The sequence below is a fragment of the Capra hircus genome, chromosome 1 (genome assembly GCF_001704415.2).
Source record: "Capra hircus breed San Clemente chromosome 1, ASM170441v1, whole genome shotgun sequence".
NCBI classification, from domain to species: Eukaryota; Metazoa; Chordata; class Mammalia; order Artiodactyla; family Bovidae; genus Capra; species Capra hircus.
Genome location: NC_030808.1, coordinates 16,731,273 through 16,751,014, shown reverse-complemented (window position 1 = coordinate 16,751,014; position 19,742 = coordinate 16,731,273).

Below are 19,742 nucleotides of genomic sequence, written 5' to 3'. Positions count from 1 at the left end.
CTGTTGTTCCATGTCCACTTCTAACTGTTGCTTCCTGACCTGCATATAGATTTCTCAAGAGGCAGGTTAGGTGGTCTGGTATTCCCATCTCTCTCAGAATTTTCCACAGTTTCTTGTTATCCACACTGTCAAAGGCTTTGGCATAGTCAATCAAGCAGAAATAGATGTTTTTATGGAACTCTCTTGCTTTTTCCATGATCCAGTGGATGTTGGCAATTTGATCTCAGGTTCCTCTGCATTTTCTAAATCCAGCTTGAAAATTTGGAAGTTCATGGTTCACATGCTGTTGAAGCCTGGCTTGGAGAATTTTGAGCATTACTTTACTAGTGTGTGAGATGAGTGCAATTGTGTGGTAGTTTGAGCATTCTTTGACATTGCCTTTCTTTGGGGTTGGAATGAAAACTGACCTTTTCCAGTCCTGTGGCCATTGCTGAGTTTTCCAAATTTGCTGACATATTGAGTGCAGCACTTTTATAGCATCATCTTTCAGGATTTGAAATAGCTCTACTGGAATTCCATCACCTCCACTCTCTTTGTTCATAGTGATGCTTTCTAAGGCCCACGTGACGTCACACCCCAGGATGTCTGGCTCTAGATGAGTCATCACACCATCTTGATTATCTGGGTCGTGCAGATCTTTTTTGTACAGTTCTGTGTATTCTTGCCACTTCAGAGTTAGGTCATAATAAAGGCTGAGCACTGAAAAGCTGATGCCTTTTAACTGTGGTGTTGAAGAAGATTCTTGAGAGTCCCTTGGACTGCAGTGAGACGAAACCAATCCATCCTAAAGGAAAGCAACCTTGAATATTCATTGAAAAAGCTGTTGAGTTGAAGCTCCAATATTTGGCCACCTAATGTGAAGAGCCAACTCATTGGAAAAGAGCCTGATCCTGGGAAAGGCTGAAGGCAAAAGGAAGGTGGCAGAGCATGAGATTGTTGCATGGCATCATGAACTCAATGGACATGAATTTGAGCAAACTCCAAGAGACAGTAAGACAGAGGAACCTGACGTCCTACAATCCATGTGGTGGCATATGGTCAGACACAACTTAGGGGCTCAACAACAAATAATTTTAAAACTCTGTGAACCCACTAAAACCCATCAAATTGTATAATTTAAAAGGGCGAATTTCATGATCTGTGAAGTATATCTCATAAAGCTGTTATTAAAAACCAAAATGGAAACAGCTACATTAGACAAAGAGGGCCCGGTACCTGTGCAGGCATCCTAGGTTCAACGAAGCGAGCCTGAGCAAATATCTGCTATTTTTAATATTTAGTGGACTGACTCAGTTCAGTTCAGTTCAGTTCAGTCGCTCAGTCATGTCCAACTCTTCGCGACCCCATGAATCACAACATGCCAGGCCTCCGTGTCCATCATCAACATCCGGAATTCACTCAAACACACATCCATCGAGTTGGTGATGGCATCCAGCCATCTCATCCTCTGTCGTCCCCTTCTCCTCCTGCCCCCTATCCCTCCCAGCATCAGAGTCTTTTCCAATGAGTCAACTCTTAGCATGAGGAGGCTAAAGCATTCGAGTTTCAGCTTCATCATCAGTCCTTCCAATCAACACCCAGCACTGATCTCCTTTAGAATGGACTGGTTGGATCATCTTGCAGTCCAAGGGACTCTCAAGAGTCTTCTCCAGCACCACAGTACGAAGCATCAATTCTTCGGTGCTCAGCTTTCTTCACAGTCCAACTCTCACATCCACACATGACCACTGGTAAAACCATAGCGTTGACTAGACGGACCTTTGTTGGCAAAGTAATGTCTCTGCTTTTGAATATGCTATCTAGGTTGTGGTCATAACTTTCCTTCCAAGGAGTAAATGTCTTTTAATTCATGGCTGTAATCACCATCTGCCATGATTTTGGAGCCCCTCAAAATGAAGTCTGACACTGTTTCCACTGTTTCCACTTTTTCCCCATCTATTTCCCATGAAGTGATGGGACCAGATGCCATGATCTTCGTTTTCTGAATGTTGAGCTTTAAGCCAACTTTTTCACTCTCCTCTTTCATTTTCATCAAGAGACTTTTTAGCTCCTCTTCACTTTCTGCCATAAGGGTGGTGTCATCTGCATATCTGAGGTTATTGATATTTCTCCCAGCAATCTTGAGTCCAGCTTGTGCTTCTTCCAGCCTAGCATTTCTCATGACGTACTCTTCATAGAAGTTACATATGCAGGGTGACCATATACAGCCTTGACATACTCCTTTTCCTATTTGGAACCAGTCTGTTGTTCCATGTCCAGTTCTAACTGTTGCTTCCTGACCTGAATACAGATTTCTCAAGAGGCAGGTTAGGTGGTCTGGTATTCCCATCTCTCTCAGAATTTTCCACGGTTTATTGTGATCCACAGGCAAAGGCTTGGCATAGTCAATAAAGCAGAAATAGATGTTTTTATGGAACTCTCTTGCTTTTTCCATGATCCAGCGGATATTGGCAATTAGATCTCAGGTTCCTCTGCATTTTCTAAATCCACTTGGAACATCTGGAAGTTCACAGTTCATGTACTGCTGAAGCCTGACTTGGAGAATTTTGAGCATGACTTTACTAGTGTGTGAGATGAGTGCAATTGTGTGGTCATTTGAGCATTCTTTGGCATTGCCTTTCTTTGGGATTGGAATGAAAACTGACCTTTTCCAGTCCTGTGGCCACTGCTGAATTTTCCAAATTTGCTGGCATATTGAGTGCATCAATTTCACAGCAACATCTTTCAGGATTTGAAATAGCTCCACTGGAATTCCATCACCTCCACTAGCTTTGGTCATAGTGATGCTTTCCAAGGCCCATTTGACTTCACATTCCAGGATGTTTGGCTCTAGGTGAGTGGTCACACCATTGTGATTATCTTCTTAATATCTTCTGCCACCTTTTCTTAATATCTTCTGCCACCTTTTCTTAATATCTTCTGCTTCTCTTAGGTCTATACCATCTCTGTCCTTTATCGAGCCCATCTGTGCATGAAATGTTCCCTTGGTAACTCTAATTTACTTAAATAGATCTCTAGTCTTTCCCATTCTCTTGTTTTCCTCTATTTCTTTGCATTGATCGCTGAGGAAGACTTTCTTATCTCTCCTTGCTATTCTTTGGAACTCTGCTATCAAATGCTTATATCTTTCCTTTTCTCCTTTGCTTTTGGCTTCTCTTCTTTTCACAGCTATTTGTAAGGCCTCCTCAGACAGCCATTTTTCTTTTTTTTTTTTTTTTCATTTCTTTTCCATGGGGATGGTCTTGATCCCTGTCTCCTATACAATGTCATGAACTTCTGTCCATAGTTCATCAGGCACTCTAGCAGATCTAGTCCCTTAAATCTATTTCTCACTTTCACTGTATAATCATAAAGGATTTGATTTAGGTCATACCTGAATGGTCTAGTGATTTCTATACTTTCTTCAATTTAAGTCTGAATTTGGCAAGAAGGAGTTCATGATCTGAACCACAGTCAGCTCCCAGTCTTGTTTTTGCTTACTGTATAAAGCTTCTCCATCTTTGACTGCAAAGAATATAATCAATTTGATTTCAGTATTGACCATCTGGTGATGTCCATGTGTAGTCTTCTCTTGTGTTGTTCGAAGAGGGTATTTGCTATGACCAGTGTGTTCTCTTGTCAAAACTCTATTAGCCTTTGTCCTGCTTCATTCTGTACTCCAAGGCCAAATTTGCCTGTTACCCCAGGTGTTTCTTATCTTCGTACTTTTGCATTCTAGTCCTCTATAATGAAAAGGTCATCTTTCTTGAGTATTAGATCTAAAACATCTTTTAGGTCTTCATAAAACTGTTCAACTTCAGCTTCTTCAGTGTTACCGGTTGGGGCACAGGCTTGGATTACGGTGATAATCAATGGTTTGCCTTGGAAACGAACAGAGATCATTCTGTCATTTTTGAAATTGCATCTAAGTACTATATTTCAGACTGACTACCCACCCCCAAGTTCTCATAGGTTGGATATTAACCAAATAGATAGGGTGATTACAAGCTTCAATGATGAAAGAATAAATATACTGGAATCCATAAGACTGACCATGCAATACCATATAAATCCTTTGTCCATGTAAACATATGCAACTTTCATTGAGTAGCAAGAAATGTTCTCATCTCAGACATGGAACAGCTAAAATTCTGATCAGCTGCTGCATTTAACTTCTTAAGGATTATCTCATGTTCCAAAATATTGGTGATATAAATTATCATTTTGACATTCCCTAAACAAGGAGGTAAATCAAAATTTAATCTTGACCTAGATATCAATATAAAATTGTAGACATGAAGAATAGGAAAAAGAGGAAATTGAATTATATAAATATATGGACAATAAAGTGCTTCAGGAGATAATACACAGAAATATATGAAAAGAGTAAAGATCCCATTTCTGAACCTGGTTATAAAGCAGGCTATAATAGTACTTTTTACTTCTTTCATTTTCTACTAGAATGACTATTTGCTTTGTTTTTATCAACATAATCATTGTTGAAATTTGTTATCCTGGTCTTCTTATGGCACACCACTTATTCTAAATTTTTACAATAGTACTGCTTTTAAATAAATGTATTACCTGAACTGATACAGGTTACTGAGGTCCCATTTTGTTTCCAATCTCTGTGACAGTTTTGCTTGATACAACATGAGACCCTGTATTATCAGAGTTTCAAATTTCAAAGACATCCATTAATAACTCCCCAGATGCAAAGTAACTAACACTTCTCTTTCAATGAGAGCATGAAAAGTATAATTGATAAATTATACTGAAAAACAAGAAAACAGAGAAGGTTGCCTTTTTTAGGACTTTCATCCTTAGGTGGTTGTGGAAGACATATTTGCTGTTTCTCTTAGTCTCTTTGTGTTCATGCCTGTTGTATGATGGCATGCCAACAGGCTGCTAATCAGCAGGCTCAACAAGAAAGAGGAAAAATCTTTTAAATGTATGTGAAATATTAACAGAGATGGGTGTCCGTGCACTGTGCCATAAAATTAGTATAGCATACTATGAATGAATTTTGTAACAGTGACTTTAGGATATTGTAGTACGCAAATCTATAGCTATGTTGTCAAAAGTACATTTTTGCTTTGCAATGACATACTTATATACAAAGTGAAGTAAGCCAGGAAGAAAAACACCAGTACCCTATCAGTTCAGTTCAGTCGCTCAGCCGTGTCCGACTCTTTGCGACCCCATGAATTGCAGCACGCCAGGCCTCCCTGTTCATCACAACTCCCGGAGTTCACTCAGATTCACGTTCGTCGAGTCAGTGATGCCATCCAGCCGTCTCATCCTCTGTCGACTCCTTCTCCTCCTGCCCCCAATCCCTCCCAACGTCAAAGTCTTTTCCAATGAGTCAACTCTTCACATGAGGTGGCCAAAGAACTGGAGTTTCAGCTTTAGCATCATTCCTTCCAAAGAAATCCCAGGGCTGGTCTCCTTCAGAATGGACTGGTTGGATGTCGTTGCAGTCCAAGGGACTCCCAAGAGTCTTCTCCAACACCACAGTTCAAAAGCATCAATTCTTTGGCGCTCAGCCTTCTTCACAGTCCAACTCTCACGTCCATACATGACTACTGGAAAAACCATAGCCATAGACGGACCTTAGTTAGTAAAGTAATGTCTCTGCTTTGAATATGCTATCTAGGTAGGTCATAAATTTTCTTCCAAGGATCAAGTGTCTTTTAATTTCATGGCTGCAGTCATCATCTGCAGTGATTTTGGATCCCCAGAAAATAGTCTGACACTGTTTCCACTGTTTCCCCATTTATTTCCCATGAAGTGATGGGACCGGATGCCATGATCTTCGTTTTGTGAATGTTGAGCTTTAAGCCAACTTTTTCACTCTCCTCTTTCATTTTCATCAAGAGGCTTTTTAGTTCCTCTTCACTTTCTGCCATAAGGGTGGTGTCATCTGCATATCTGAGGTTATTGTTATTTCTCCCAGCAATCTTGATTCCAGCTTGTGTTTCTTCCAGTCTAGCATTTCTCATGATGTACTCTGCATATAATTTAAGTAAGCAGGGTGACAATATACAGCCTTGATGTACTCCTTTTCCTGAAACCTGGAGTAACAGGCAAATATGGCCTTGGAATGCGGAATGAAGCAGGCAAAGACTAATAGAGTTTTGCCAAGAAAAATGCACTGGTCATAGCAAACACCCTCTTCCAATACTGTATACTAACACATATTTATGGAATTTACAAAGATGGTAACGATAACCCTGTATGCAAGACAGCAAAAGAGACACAGATGTATAGAACAGTCTTTTGGACTCTGTGGGAGAGGGAGAGGGTGGGATGATTTGGGAGAATGGCATTGAAACATGCTTAATATCATATAAGAAATGAATCACCAGTCTAGGTTCCATGCAGGATACAGGATGCTTGGGGCTGGTGCACTGGGAAGACCCAGAGGGATGGTACAGGGAGGGAGGTGTGAGGGGGGTTCAGGATGGGGAACACCTGTACACTTGTGGCAGATTCATGTTGATGTATGGCAAAATCGATACAACATTGTAAAGTAAAAGAAACAAAAAAAAGAGTCAATTATCTGTTTCTCAGGGAAATCAAGAATAAATACTTCTTCCATACAATATTCACCAATGGGCCATAGCTATATCATTAAGAACTTGAAAAGAGGAAGACAAAATCTGGAGAAATAGCAACAGCATGTACTTGAAAATTTGTAGTCAATAATAAAAAGTGAAGTGAAAGTGGGCACTCAGTCATGTCTGACTGTCTGTGACCCCATGAACTGTAGCCTGCCACACTTCTCCATCCATCGGACTTTTCAGGTAAGAGTACCAGAGTGGGTTGCCATTTCCCTCTCCAGAGGGTCTTCTCGACCCAGGGATCAAACCCGGGTCTCCCTCAGTGTAGGCAGAAACTCTACCGTCTGAGCTAACAGGGAAGTCAATAAAAAGTCTATAGTTAATGGTATAAAGTCTCCCTATCACTTAAATAAAGGGTTTGTTATGCAGTATATTTTATACAGTTCTTAAAAATGTAAGTATCCAGCACATCGTGTTAGAAAAATGAGCAGATATATTCTAAATTTTAAAATGTAGTTGTTTTCACATTTAAATATAGAAAAAATTACCGATTATTAAGTTAAATAGTGGAATTTATCCAGGATCTTTCTGAACAAGATTAAAAGATAGAATTGACTTCAGTAAATCTGGAAATAAAGTGGGGGGAGTGAAACAGAGAGAGGAAGGAAGGAAAGCAGGGAGGGTAGAGGGAAGAAAGGGAGGAAGAAAGAAAGGAGGGACAATGACCACGTTATAAATGAGAAAGGGGACATAACTACAGAACAGAAGATTAAAAAAATTTTTTTTTAATGTGATGGTATCTATTTCAATATATTTGGAAATACATATTCTAATCCATTTATAAGCCTAGAAAAATTGAATTATTTTAGGAAAATTAAAGTATTGAATATGTTTATTCATATTTACCTATATTCTATACATTAAATAAAAATTTAATCAAGAATTTATTAGAAATGTAAATGGGTTAATGAGCAAAGAAAAGATAAAGAAAGAAAAGAAAAAAATTTACCTCCAAAGAAATGATTTGATCTAAGTAGTTGCTAAAGGTATATTGATAAATTATTGTATTGTTAGAGTGTCATTTAATCTAATGAAATATTTCATTTCACTACACCAAATAAAATACTTTGACTTATTTTTGATTCAGAGTTATCCTAAAGATGTTATAAATGTTATACAAGGGTTATAAATGTTAATAAATATAGGTTGCTGAGTTGGCCTCATTAAGTGAAAAGGAAGCATTTATAAGTAATTAAATTATACCAAGCTTTTCAGAAGTAGCTTCAGTAGCATCAGTTTTTTCAATTATGAAATCAGTTTATTGAATTATAGTAAAGCAGATGATTTACAGAATCAAAGAGGAGATTTAGAAAGTTCATAAAGTGAACAAGTACTAAAAATGGAACTATCTTTTCGTTTATAGTAGAAAAATAAAATTTAGTATTTGTAATGGTCAGATCATCTACACTTAGTTAAGAAATAAAATAAAAAATTATATCACATTGATGCAGACATAGCACATTCATTCATATATGCATGTGTGGGTACATTTTTTTGTTTGTATAGTCACTCAGTCATGTCCTACCCTTTTATGACCCCATGGGCTAAAGGCCTCAGGCTCCTCTGCACAAGGGATTTCCCAGGCAAGAATACTGGAGTGGGTTACCATTTCCTTCTCCAGGGGATCTTCTAGATCCCAGGATGGAACCCATGTCTCCTGCTTGGCAAGAAGATTCTTTACTGCTAAGCCACCAAGAAGCCCATGGGTACATACATACTGAAATTAAATTCAATAATGTGAACTACATTAACTACAAAATTTTTGTAATGAAATTGACAATAAGTACTAAAGCAATAAAAATAAAAGCCTATAGTATCTCAGTATACAATCTTAGATATATAAAGAATGTGAAGGACAACTGCCTATAAGATCCTCTCATATTATTTAACTTTTGTTGAGGATAAATTCTCCTATATTCTTCATTACTATTAACATATCATTTAGAAATTTGTAAGCAAATTGTAGAAAATTGAATGGAATATTCTAAACACCGTGCTCTTAAAACTTTTGGTACACACACATCATTGAAAACAAAGAATGCGAACAGTAAGGTACTGAAAAATTTTCCCTTAAAAAAGGCTTGAGTAGGAATTAAATCAATTACACAATGAGAGCTCAAATTGTATAAAGGATTTATTTTGAAATTCTATGCTTATCTTTATAATGTATCTTCTTGTGAGGGTACTTTTAAAAATAAAGTTCTCATTTTTAATAGGGAAACTTTATATTCTGAAATAGATTGGAATGAAATTGAGAAAGGCAACATGTTTACAACATCCAAATTAGGCAATGTTTTCCTATTTGTTGAAGAAATGTGCTACGAACAAAGAAAAAAGATAGTACTGGTGAAAAATATTTAAGAAATACAGAAATCCTGCATTTCAGGCAGTTTCTTTTCCAGCTGAGCCACAAGGGAATCCCAAGAATACTGGAGTGGGTAGCCTATCCCTTCTCCAGTAGATTTTCCAAACCTAGGAATTGAACTGGTGTCTCCTGCATTGCAGGCAGATTCTTTACCAACTGAGCAATCAGGGAAGCCCATATAACATATACAATACACTTACTTGTATATCGTGTGTGTGTGTGTGTTTTCAGTCACTTCAGTCATGTCTGAGTCTCTGTGACTCTATGGACTGTAGATTGCCAGGCTTCTCTGTTCATAGCATTCTCCTAGCAAGAATACTGGAGTGGGTTGCCATGCCCTCCTTCAAGGGATCTTTCTGACTCAGGGATCAAACTTGTGTCTTTTGTGACTCCTGCACTAGCAGGCAGATTCTTTACCACTAGTGATACCTGGGAAACCCATGCCATGTATATATACACTTATATGCTAAGTGGAAAAAATAAAGTAGAATTGAAAATTGTCTCCATTCAGTAGAATTTGCCCTGTACTTGCCATAATGCCTGTGGACCAAGCATTTTCTTGGTTAAAATAGGATGGTATATAGAGAAAGTTAACAAATTTTGAAATTTATAAACTTCAATGATGCTTGACAGAGTATCAGTGGCTACATTATCAAAATATTAATAATAATAATATATAGAAAGAAAAACAATCTCTAAAAATAATACCAGTAAAATGTTATAAAAATATGTCAATAAGAAATATATAAGGTATCTATAGACACCTTAAGTGGGTTCAAAATTCTATTTTCAATATTTAGATACTCTATACTTTTTAATGTTGCTTTAAACAAGTGTTAATGTGTGTCTTTGTATATTGCTTTTAGGTGGAATTTTATATATAAGATTATTTTAAACAGCATCCTCCTATAGGTCCATTTATATAAATTTATTTCTTCTATTAACAGATAAGTATTTTAGAATACCATACAACCTGACCTGCTTCTTGAGAAATCTATATGGAGGTCAAGAAGCAACAGTTAAAACCAGACATGAAACAGACTGGTTACAAATCAGGAAAGAAGTACGTCAAGGCTGTATATTGTCACTCTGCTCGTTTAACTTATATGCAGAGTACATCATGAGAAACTCTGGGCTAGAGGAAACACAAGCTGGAATCAAGATTGCGGAGAGAAATATCAATAAACTCAGATATGCAGATAACACCACCCTTATGGCAGAAAGCAAAGAGGAACTAAAGAGCCCCTTGATGAAAGTGAAAGAGGAGAGTGGAAAAGTTGGCTTAAAGCTCAACATTCAGAAAACGAAGATTACGGTATCTGGTCCCATCACTTCATGGCAAATACTTGGGGAAACATCAGAAACCGTGAGAGACTATTTTGGAGGGCTCCAAAATCACTGCAAATGGTGACTGCTGCCATGAAATTAAAAGAAGCTTTCTCCTTGGAAGAAAAGTTAAGACCAACCTAGACAGTATGTTAACAAGCAGTGACATTACTTTGTCAATAAAAGTCCATCTAGTCAAAACTATCATTTCTCCAGTAGTGATGTATGGATGTGAGAGTCAGAGTATAAAGAAAGCTGAACCTGTGGCAGATTCATGTTGATGTATGGCAAAACCAATACAATATTGTAAAGTGATTAACCTCCAATTAAAATAAATAAAAAATAAATATATATATATACATATATATACATATATATATATATATATATATATATATATATATATATATATATATATATAAAGTGAGCGATGAAGAACTGATACTTTTGAACTGTGGTTCAAAGAGCCCCTTGGAGTGCAAGGAGATCCAACTAGTCTTAAGGAAATTAGATCTGAATATTCATTGGAAGGACTGATGCTGAAGCTGAAACACCAATACTTTGGCCACCTGATGTGAAGAACTGACTCATTTGAAGAGATCCTGATGCTGAGGAAGATAGAAGGCAAGAGGAGAAGGGGACAACAGAGGATGAGATGGTTGGATGGCATCAATGACTCAATGGACATGAGTTTGGGTAAACTCCGGGAGTTGGTGATGGACAGGGAGGTCTGGCGTGCTGTAGTCCCTGGGGTCGCAAAGAGTCGGACAGGACTGAGCGACTGAACTGAACTGTACTGAACTGAATGTTACCCTCTGGCTTCTCCTTGAAAAGAAATTCCCTCTCTCAACATCCACTGGCAAAGCCAGCAAATATTGTTAAAAGTGGAGAGAGAGCCTCTCGGGACAGAATGGATGGGCGATGTCAACTGGGAGGTCTGGCTCATTGCAGGAGGTCTGGCTCATTGCAAGAGGTCCGTTCAATGTTCTTTGAATCTTTGACTATTTCTGAACACACACATTCCATTTCTCCCACTTTCCTGAATCAATAGCCTAAATTTTACTTAAGACTCATAGCTATGAATTTAGCTTGTGTTGAAACCTGACATTGTAAAATATGTTATATTTGGTGTTTGCGTGTGTGTCCAAACATATCAAGACATACATGTTAAACATGTTCAGTTTTTCCATATCAATTACACTACAATAAAGCTAAAAAAGATACTTAGCAATAGCATATTTTAAAATGAAATTTAAAATGAAATTTATTAAAAATGTCTGATTTTAAAGTATTTGAGATGATATCTTAATTTTCTCATTAATACATATTATTAATAATAATTTTAGGAGACTGACTATATATTGATAGACATTTCAGAATCAGAATTTGTTGCAAAGGCCCATTATAATTTCTATTTATCTATTTTTTTAAGTACAGATTAGAATACAAAGAAAATATATGACTAAATAAAAGGATAGCCTTAAGGGTATGTATTTTATTGTCTAATCCAAATACTGTGAAGCTAATAGTTTTGAGGACCATTTAAAATGAGCCATTGGATTTGAAAGTAAATGACAATCCTTCCTTATTAATCTTCTTTTCCATGGCAGTTTTTGTACTTTATACTTACTGCCTATTCATTTTCTTTGATGAGAAATGCAAACTACAGCAATGTGTCTAATGTGTTGACTAAAAATAACCCTCAACTATATTTTAGACAGCTCCAAAGGCTAGACTGTATTATCTTCTGAAAGATCAGAACAAAAACCCTTTCAGTTCATAAAGAATAGAAGAAAAATTACTCTAAATAGTTTATTTTAATCTGTAGAGAGGAACATAAGTTGTCTACACATTATAAATGACTAATTTTTAGTGATTAGCTTTTATTTCTAGGCATTGTACCCAAGCACCTGGCTTGCTCCTGGTCAGATTATACTCTTTTCATCTTTTCTTCAATTAGATCATGCCCCACCCACCCCCCAAATTCCTGTGATTTAAATATAAATAACACTGAGCTCATAATGTGTCATAAAAGCTGCTTCTCTTACTTATATTTATGAAAGAAAAAAACAAAACTATTCTGCCATTAACTCAATATAGAATTTTAATTTCTTCCTAGCTACTCTCCTAGCACATTAAAATGTTCTCCATTTCCTTTCTGTTTAATCTGCTAAGTGGCTTTACCTTTGGCACCTCTTTATTTGCAATTCCATGCCCTAATTCAGCCCCTTGTTTTTTCCATGGAGTACAATAATGCATTTTAACTGGTATACAGATTTTTACCTGGATCCTGTCCTGCACTGCTCTTACCAAAATTACTTTACAAAAATGTAAATCTTAATAGCCACCTCTTTGCAAAAACCAGTGACTCTTCAGGTATAACAAAAATCCTTGTATTAACACAATTTACAGGACACCAGCATCCTCCCCTAACCTTACTGCTGGGTACAAATTGTGCGACATTCCCTCTATTTCAGTTCAGTTCACTTCAGTCACAGTCGAATCCGAACTTTGTGACCCCATGGACTGCAGCTCGGCAGGCTTCCCTGTCCATCACCAACTCCCAGAGCTTACTCAAACTCATGTCTATTGAGTTGGTGATGCCACCCAACCATCTCATCTTCTATTATCCCCTTCTCTTCCAGCCTTCAATCTTTCCTAGCATCAGGGTCTTTGCTAATGAGTCAATTCTTTTCACCCTGTTCAGGTTCAGTCACTCAGTTGTGCCCAACTCTTTGCGACCACAAGAATCACAATATGCCAGGCCTCCATGTCCATCACCAACTCCTGAAGTTTACCCAAACACATGTCCATTGACTCAGTGATGCCATCCAACCATCTCATCCTCTGTTGTTCCCTTCTCCTCCTGCTCTCAATCTTTCCCAGTATCAGGGTCTTTTCCGATGAGTGAACTCTTCACATCAGGTGTCCAAAGCATTGGAGTTTCAGCTTCAGCTTCAGTCCTTCCAAAGAACACCCAGGACTGATCTCCTTTTGGATGGACTGGTTGGATCTCCTTGCAGTCCAAGGGACCCTCAAGAGTCTTCTCCACACCACAGTTCAAAAGCATCAATTCTTCAGCACTCAGCTTTCTTTATAGTTCAACTCTCACATCCATACATGACTACTGGAAAAACCATAGCCTTGACTAGATGGACATTTGTTGACAAAGTAGTGTCTCTGCTTCTTAATATGCTGTCTAGGTTGGTCATAACTTTCCTTCCAAGGAGTAAGCATCTTTTAATTCCATGGCTGCGATCACCATCTGCAGTGATTTTGGAGCCCAAAAAATTAAGTCTGACAGTTTCCACTGTTTACCCATCCTTTTCCCATGAAGTGATGGGACCAGATGCCATGATCTTCGTTTTCTGAATGTTGAGCTTTAAGCCAACTTTTTCACTCTCCTCTTTCACTTTTATCAAGAGGCTTTTTAGTTCCTCTTCACTTTCTGCCATAAGGGTGGTGTCATCTACATATCTGACATTATTGATATTTCTCCCGGCAATCTTGATTCCAGCTTGTGCTTCTTCCAGCCCAGCGTTTCTCATGATGTACTCTGCATAGAAGTTAAATAAGCAGGGTGACAATATACAGCTTTGACGTACTTCTTCTCCTATTTGGAACCAGTCTGTTGTTCCATGTCCAGTTCAAACTATTGCTTCCTGACCTGCATACAGGTTTCTCAAGAGGCAGGTCAGGTGGCTGATATTCCCATCTCCTTCAGAATTTTCCACAGTTAATTGTGATCCACACAGTCAAAGGCTTTGGCATATTCAATAAAGCAGAAATAGATGTTTTTGTGAAATTCCCTTGCTTTTTTGATGATCCAGCGGATGTTGGCAATTTGATCTCTGGTTCCTCTGCCCATTTTAAAATCAGCTTGAACATTGGGAAGTTCACAGATCACTTGTTGCTGAAGCCTGGCTTGGAGGGTTTGAGCATTACTTTACTTGCATGTGAGATGAGTGCAACTGTGAGGTAGTTTGAGCATTCTTTGACATTGCTTTTCTTTGGGATTGGAATGAAAACTGACCTTTTCCAATCCTGTGGCCACTGCTGAGTTTTCCAAATTTGCTGACATATTGGGCGTAGCACTTTCACAGGATCATCTTTTAGGATTTGAAATTGCTCACCTGGTATTCCATCACCTCCACTTGCTTTGTTCATTGTGATGCTTCCCAAGGCCCATTTGACTTCACATTCCAGGATGTCTGGCTCTAGGTGAGTAATCACACCACTGTGATTATCTGGTTTGTGAAAATCTTTTTTTGTATAGTTCTGTGTATTCTTGCCACCTCTTCTTTATATATTCTGCTTCTGTTAGGTCCCTACCGTTTCTGTCTTTTATTTAGTCCATCTTTCTATGAAATGTTCCCTTGCTATCTCTAATTTTCTTAAAGAGATCTCCAGTATTTCCCATTCTATTGTTTTGCTCTATTTCTTTGCATTGATTGCTGAGGAAGCCTTTCTTATCTCTCCTGTTATTCTTTAGAACTCTGCATTCAAATGGATATATCTTTCCTTTTCTCCTTTGCTTTTTGCTTCTCTTCTTTTCACAGCTATTTGTAAGGCCTCCTCAGAGGGCCATTTTGCTTGTTTGCATTTCTTTTTCTTGGGGATCATCTTCATCCCTGTTTCCTGTACAATTTCATGAACCTTTGTCCATAGTTCATCAGGCACTCTGTCTATCAGATCTAGTCCTTTATATCTAATTCTCACTTCTACTGTATAGTCATAAGGGATTTGATTCAGTTCATACCAGAATGGTCTAATGGTTTTCCCCACTTTCTTCAATTTAAATCTGAATTTGGCAATAAGGAGTTCATGATCTGAGCCTCCGTCAGCTCCTGGTCTTGTTTTTGCTGACTGTATAATAGTTCTCCATCTGTTCACATCAGGTGGCCAAAGTATTGGAGTTTCAGCTTTGGCATCAGTCATTCCAATGAATACCCAGGACAAATCTCCTTTAGGATATACTGGTTGGATCTCCTTGCAGTCCAAGAGATTCTCAAGAGTTCAGCATCAAATTTTTAGAGATCAGCTTTCTTTTTATGTGTCATAAAATCTGTTTTTCTTACTTATATTTATTAGAAAAAAAACTATCTTTCCAGTAACTCAATACAGAATTTTAATTTCTTCCCAGCTACTATTTTTTGTGATGCATTCCCTCTAACCATACTATATTGAGGATATGTATATAAATATTTAATACTTACATCTCCTGAAGATACTTTCATTAAGCTATTCTGATGGTCTATGGTCAGTATTTGGACCAGTATTCAAAATCAAATTGCTACTAGCATTTCCTCAGTTGTTTTGAAGACAAATGGACATGTATCAAATCTGAAAGACATGTGACAAACCCCAACATCTGTTAAGAAAAACTTCAACTAAGAGCATTATTAATCTCATGTAAGGGAATATAAAATAAATGTGAAAAATATTTTATTTGATGTGAATGTTACCTCTTATTACTAATTGTTCAAATTTTAATTTTCTTTTCTTTTTTTTTTAAATTTTTTTATTTTTATTTTTTTATTATTTATTTTTTTTAAATTTTAAAATCTTTAATTCTTAATTTTCTTAAAAGAAGCTTCTGAATTATCATTTAATTTGAAGTAATTCCGATACCAATATTTCAGTGTCCATTTCATGCAGATTATTGATAAATAAAAGGGATGCATTTTTATAATTGCTATTTCTTTTAGAGTGATTCATGGGTAACTAATTTCCAAAAGAAAAGTAGACTTTAGTATTATCAACTAATTTCTATGCTCAGAAACCTTTTGGAATATTCATCTTGACATTACTATTATGTACATGCATATTAATGAACAATTGTATTATGAGTAATTTTTTTCCAGAAGTCTCAAGGATCCATGGAATTACGAAAAATATTTAACAACATATATTAGCATTTTGATGTCCAGATTTTAAACCTGCTGATTTAAAAGTAGATTTTGTGCATTCTTGAGTAGTGCTTTAATCCATTTTTGCTTGATTCAAAAGTCTTAAATATTGTAGGTATGGAGGCATTTGATGAACTCCTGTCAATTAACGTTCCTTGGAGTCAGGGATGGTATGGGGAGGGAGGAGGGCGGGAGGTTCAGGATGGGGAACACGTGTATACCTGTGGTGGTTTCATGTTGATGTATGGCAAAACCAATACAATATTGTAAAGTAATTAACCTCCAATTAAAATAAATAAATTTATATTTTAAAAAATATCTTAAATACTCGAGATTTGATAGGCTCCACAAACTATTTTTATATTGTGCCTATAAAAATATATTTGGAGAAGTTAAACACTGAACTATGCATATGTATTTCATTAAACAGTGATGTCATTTATTTAAGCAATGCTTAGTACAGTGCTATATAATTAAGTTTTAACTCAGGGTATAGCTAGATGGATATACCATTAATGATAAAAAAGTTCATTTAGTGATTAAGCTACAAAGCCAGTCCAAAGCTGCAGATAAACACTTGTGATTTTCTCCAGAGCTTTACACTGGCATTATTCAAATTCTTAACAAGTTTACTTTTTGTAACTTGGGAGATGTTTTTAGAATTTCAATGTACAGAATAGTCAATCTCTATTCCCATAATATACTAACTCAAAGTTTAAAAAAAAAATTGAGTAATTATGTTGGATAAAGTTGAGTACCACTGAAGTAAATAAAACAACACTGGAGAGTATGAAGGAACAGAAAACAAAATATATATATATATATATATATATTTTTTCTCATGACATAGAACATTTCTAATAGGAAAGAAATATTTTCTGGGTCAGCAACTAGCACTTCTATTTTTAATATAAGCCATTATATCCAGTATGTATACACTTGTTATCTGATTTTATTTAATGCTGTGACATCTAGGTTATTGTCAACAGCTCCAGAGTTAAAAAATCAGAGTTCTATAAAATGATTGATATGACATTGACATGTAATACATGTAGAAGGCTTGTATTTTCTATATATAGTGAAGCTAAATTTTAAAAGATAATAGCCTTTTTTAAAAATTTGTGGTAATAAATGTGTACTATGAAGTTTGGTGTAAACATTCTAATATCACTTTATGAGTTTGCTATCATCACAAAAAGTACTAAATAAGAGTGATAATAATAATAACACAAAATCTCAGTAGACTACAACAAGCATTTGTTTAATTCTCCTTAGTGTTTAAGCGACGATTGATCTAGATGAGGCTCTCCTGAGTGTGGTTCTACTAACACATGTTTTTCCTCTTTCACTTGGGACAGCAGGCTAACCCAGGAATGCTCTTATTATGATCACAAAGGGATAAAAGTGCAAATGTGAAACTCAAAATATATTTTAAAGAATTATGTCTGCAAAAATCCTACCAGCCAAAATGAATCATATGGTTAAGCCCAGCTTAAAAGGGCAAGAAGAATACTTCATCCAATCTGATGTCAAAGTAAGTTGTATGGCCAATTCCCAAAACAAAAGAGATGACATATACACTCTTTGGAAGGGAAGAAGAATGGTGAATATTTGTGAAAAATAACCTTATTGACCACAATCGCTATTTTAGTAGAACTACATGCTATAGTCTCTAATTGGCTGTAGCAAAATGTATGTAATCTTATAACTTTTGCAAATGCCTAATGATTTACTGAGGAATTATCTGTGATCTAACATTTTGCAAAGATATTATTTAAATAAAGAGGATTGCAAGGTTAATCACAAAACACATGCTCAGCAGAACCTGGGTAGGAGGGCTTTAATATTTTTCTTTAGTATAGGTAACATTGACAGCACACACATTTCGTAGCCGCTTCTGTTTCTCAGTGGACATATTGTGTAAAAGGGGAACCAAGCTTTGTGTGATGGAATACTATTTTGAGTCATTAATTGATGTGCTTCTCTTTTAGTTTCCTTATGTAAAATAGTCTTGGGTGATTCTCATGCATTGGAAAAGGGGACATTTTTGGGTCCTTGTCTGAAATATTGCTTTCTTTATCTATGACATATAGGCTTTATAAATTATCTGTGGGAAAGCTTAAACTCTTCATTAGAAAATAATAATTTATATGGTTTAAACAAAGATACATGATTTTCTTTAAACTTTTGCATCTTGTACTATATCATGAAAAATTTTGCATGATTCATAAAGAATCCTGACTCTTGATTCCTCATATTTTTAAAGTAAAAAATATAATTAACATCTTATCTGCAGCAATTATTTTATGTATAAATGATAGGTGTAGGCCACCCAAAAGTAGAAAAGTTCTTACCAAATTATGAACCAGGGACTTTCTCAAAGATGAGTACCTTTTTGTCCATCCTCTAAAAATGAGGCAATGGGGAAAATATCTATCTTTTATATAATACCTAAGTAAATTATTTATCTATAAGGAAATATGCATCAGTAGACAAAAAACATAATACTTCATGTGAAGAATCAAAAAGTGCACTTTCTGTGAGAGCAACAGAAGCCATTCCCTACAACCCTGAATTCATAGACACAAGGGTATAAACACCAGCCCTCCTGTATCTAATAAGCATGGAAAAGTCTGAAGATCATTTCTGTTTCAGACTTTCCTGTAAATTCAGTGGAGACTTTTTATGTGACTGTATCATATCTCAACTTTTTTCTGCTCAACACCATTTCTGTCCTTTGCCTAACCAATGTTAATCCCAAGAGTGAGCTCTAATGAACCTCTTACACACTGCTTTCTACTTCAGAGTCTGGTTTCCAGAATATTCAAGAACTGATGGAAGTTTAATTTAATAAACATTCATGAGCTAGTTCACCAAGAGGATTGTAGGCTTCTCAAAGAATTTTCTTATAAATAGGAGTTATAGAAGTATTTTAAGAAGAAAAGTGAAATGATGAGCTTTCCATTGTAAGAAATTATTCTAGCAATATCTTGTAAAAATGGATTTTAAATGGCAGAGCATAAGCAGGTAAGGATATGGAATTATTTTATCCATACAGACAAGAAATGAGTAGTAATAGCTGATTTCTAACACATACTATAAGGTAATTTTCTAAGTACTCTCCAGGTCAAAATGCTATGATTTAGGTAATATAGTTATCTCTGTTACCACATATTACAAATGAGAAAACTGAATCTCAGAAAGATTGAGTAAACTGTCCAAGGTCATGTAACTAGTAACTGGTGGAGCCAGGATATGAACCAATGGCATAGTTTCAAAGTCCTTTCTCTTCCCCACTGTGGTCCTGCTGCATATTTATTGGTACCTACAGCCATGAAATTAAAAGACGCTTACTCCTTGGAAGAAAAGTTATGACCAAACTAGAGAGCATGTTGAAAAGTAGAGACATTACTTTGCCAACAAAGGTCCGTCTTGTCAAGGCTATGGTTTTTCCAGTGGTCATGTATAGATGTGAGAGTTGGACTGTGAAGAAAGCTGAGCGCTGAAGAATTGATGCTTTTGAACTGTGGTGTTGGAGAA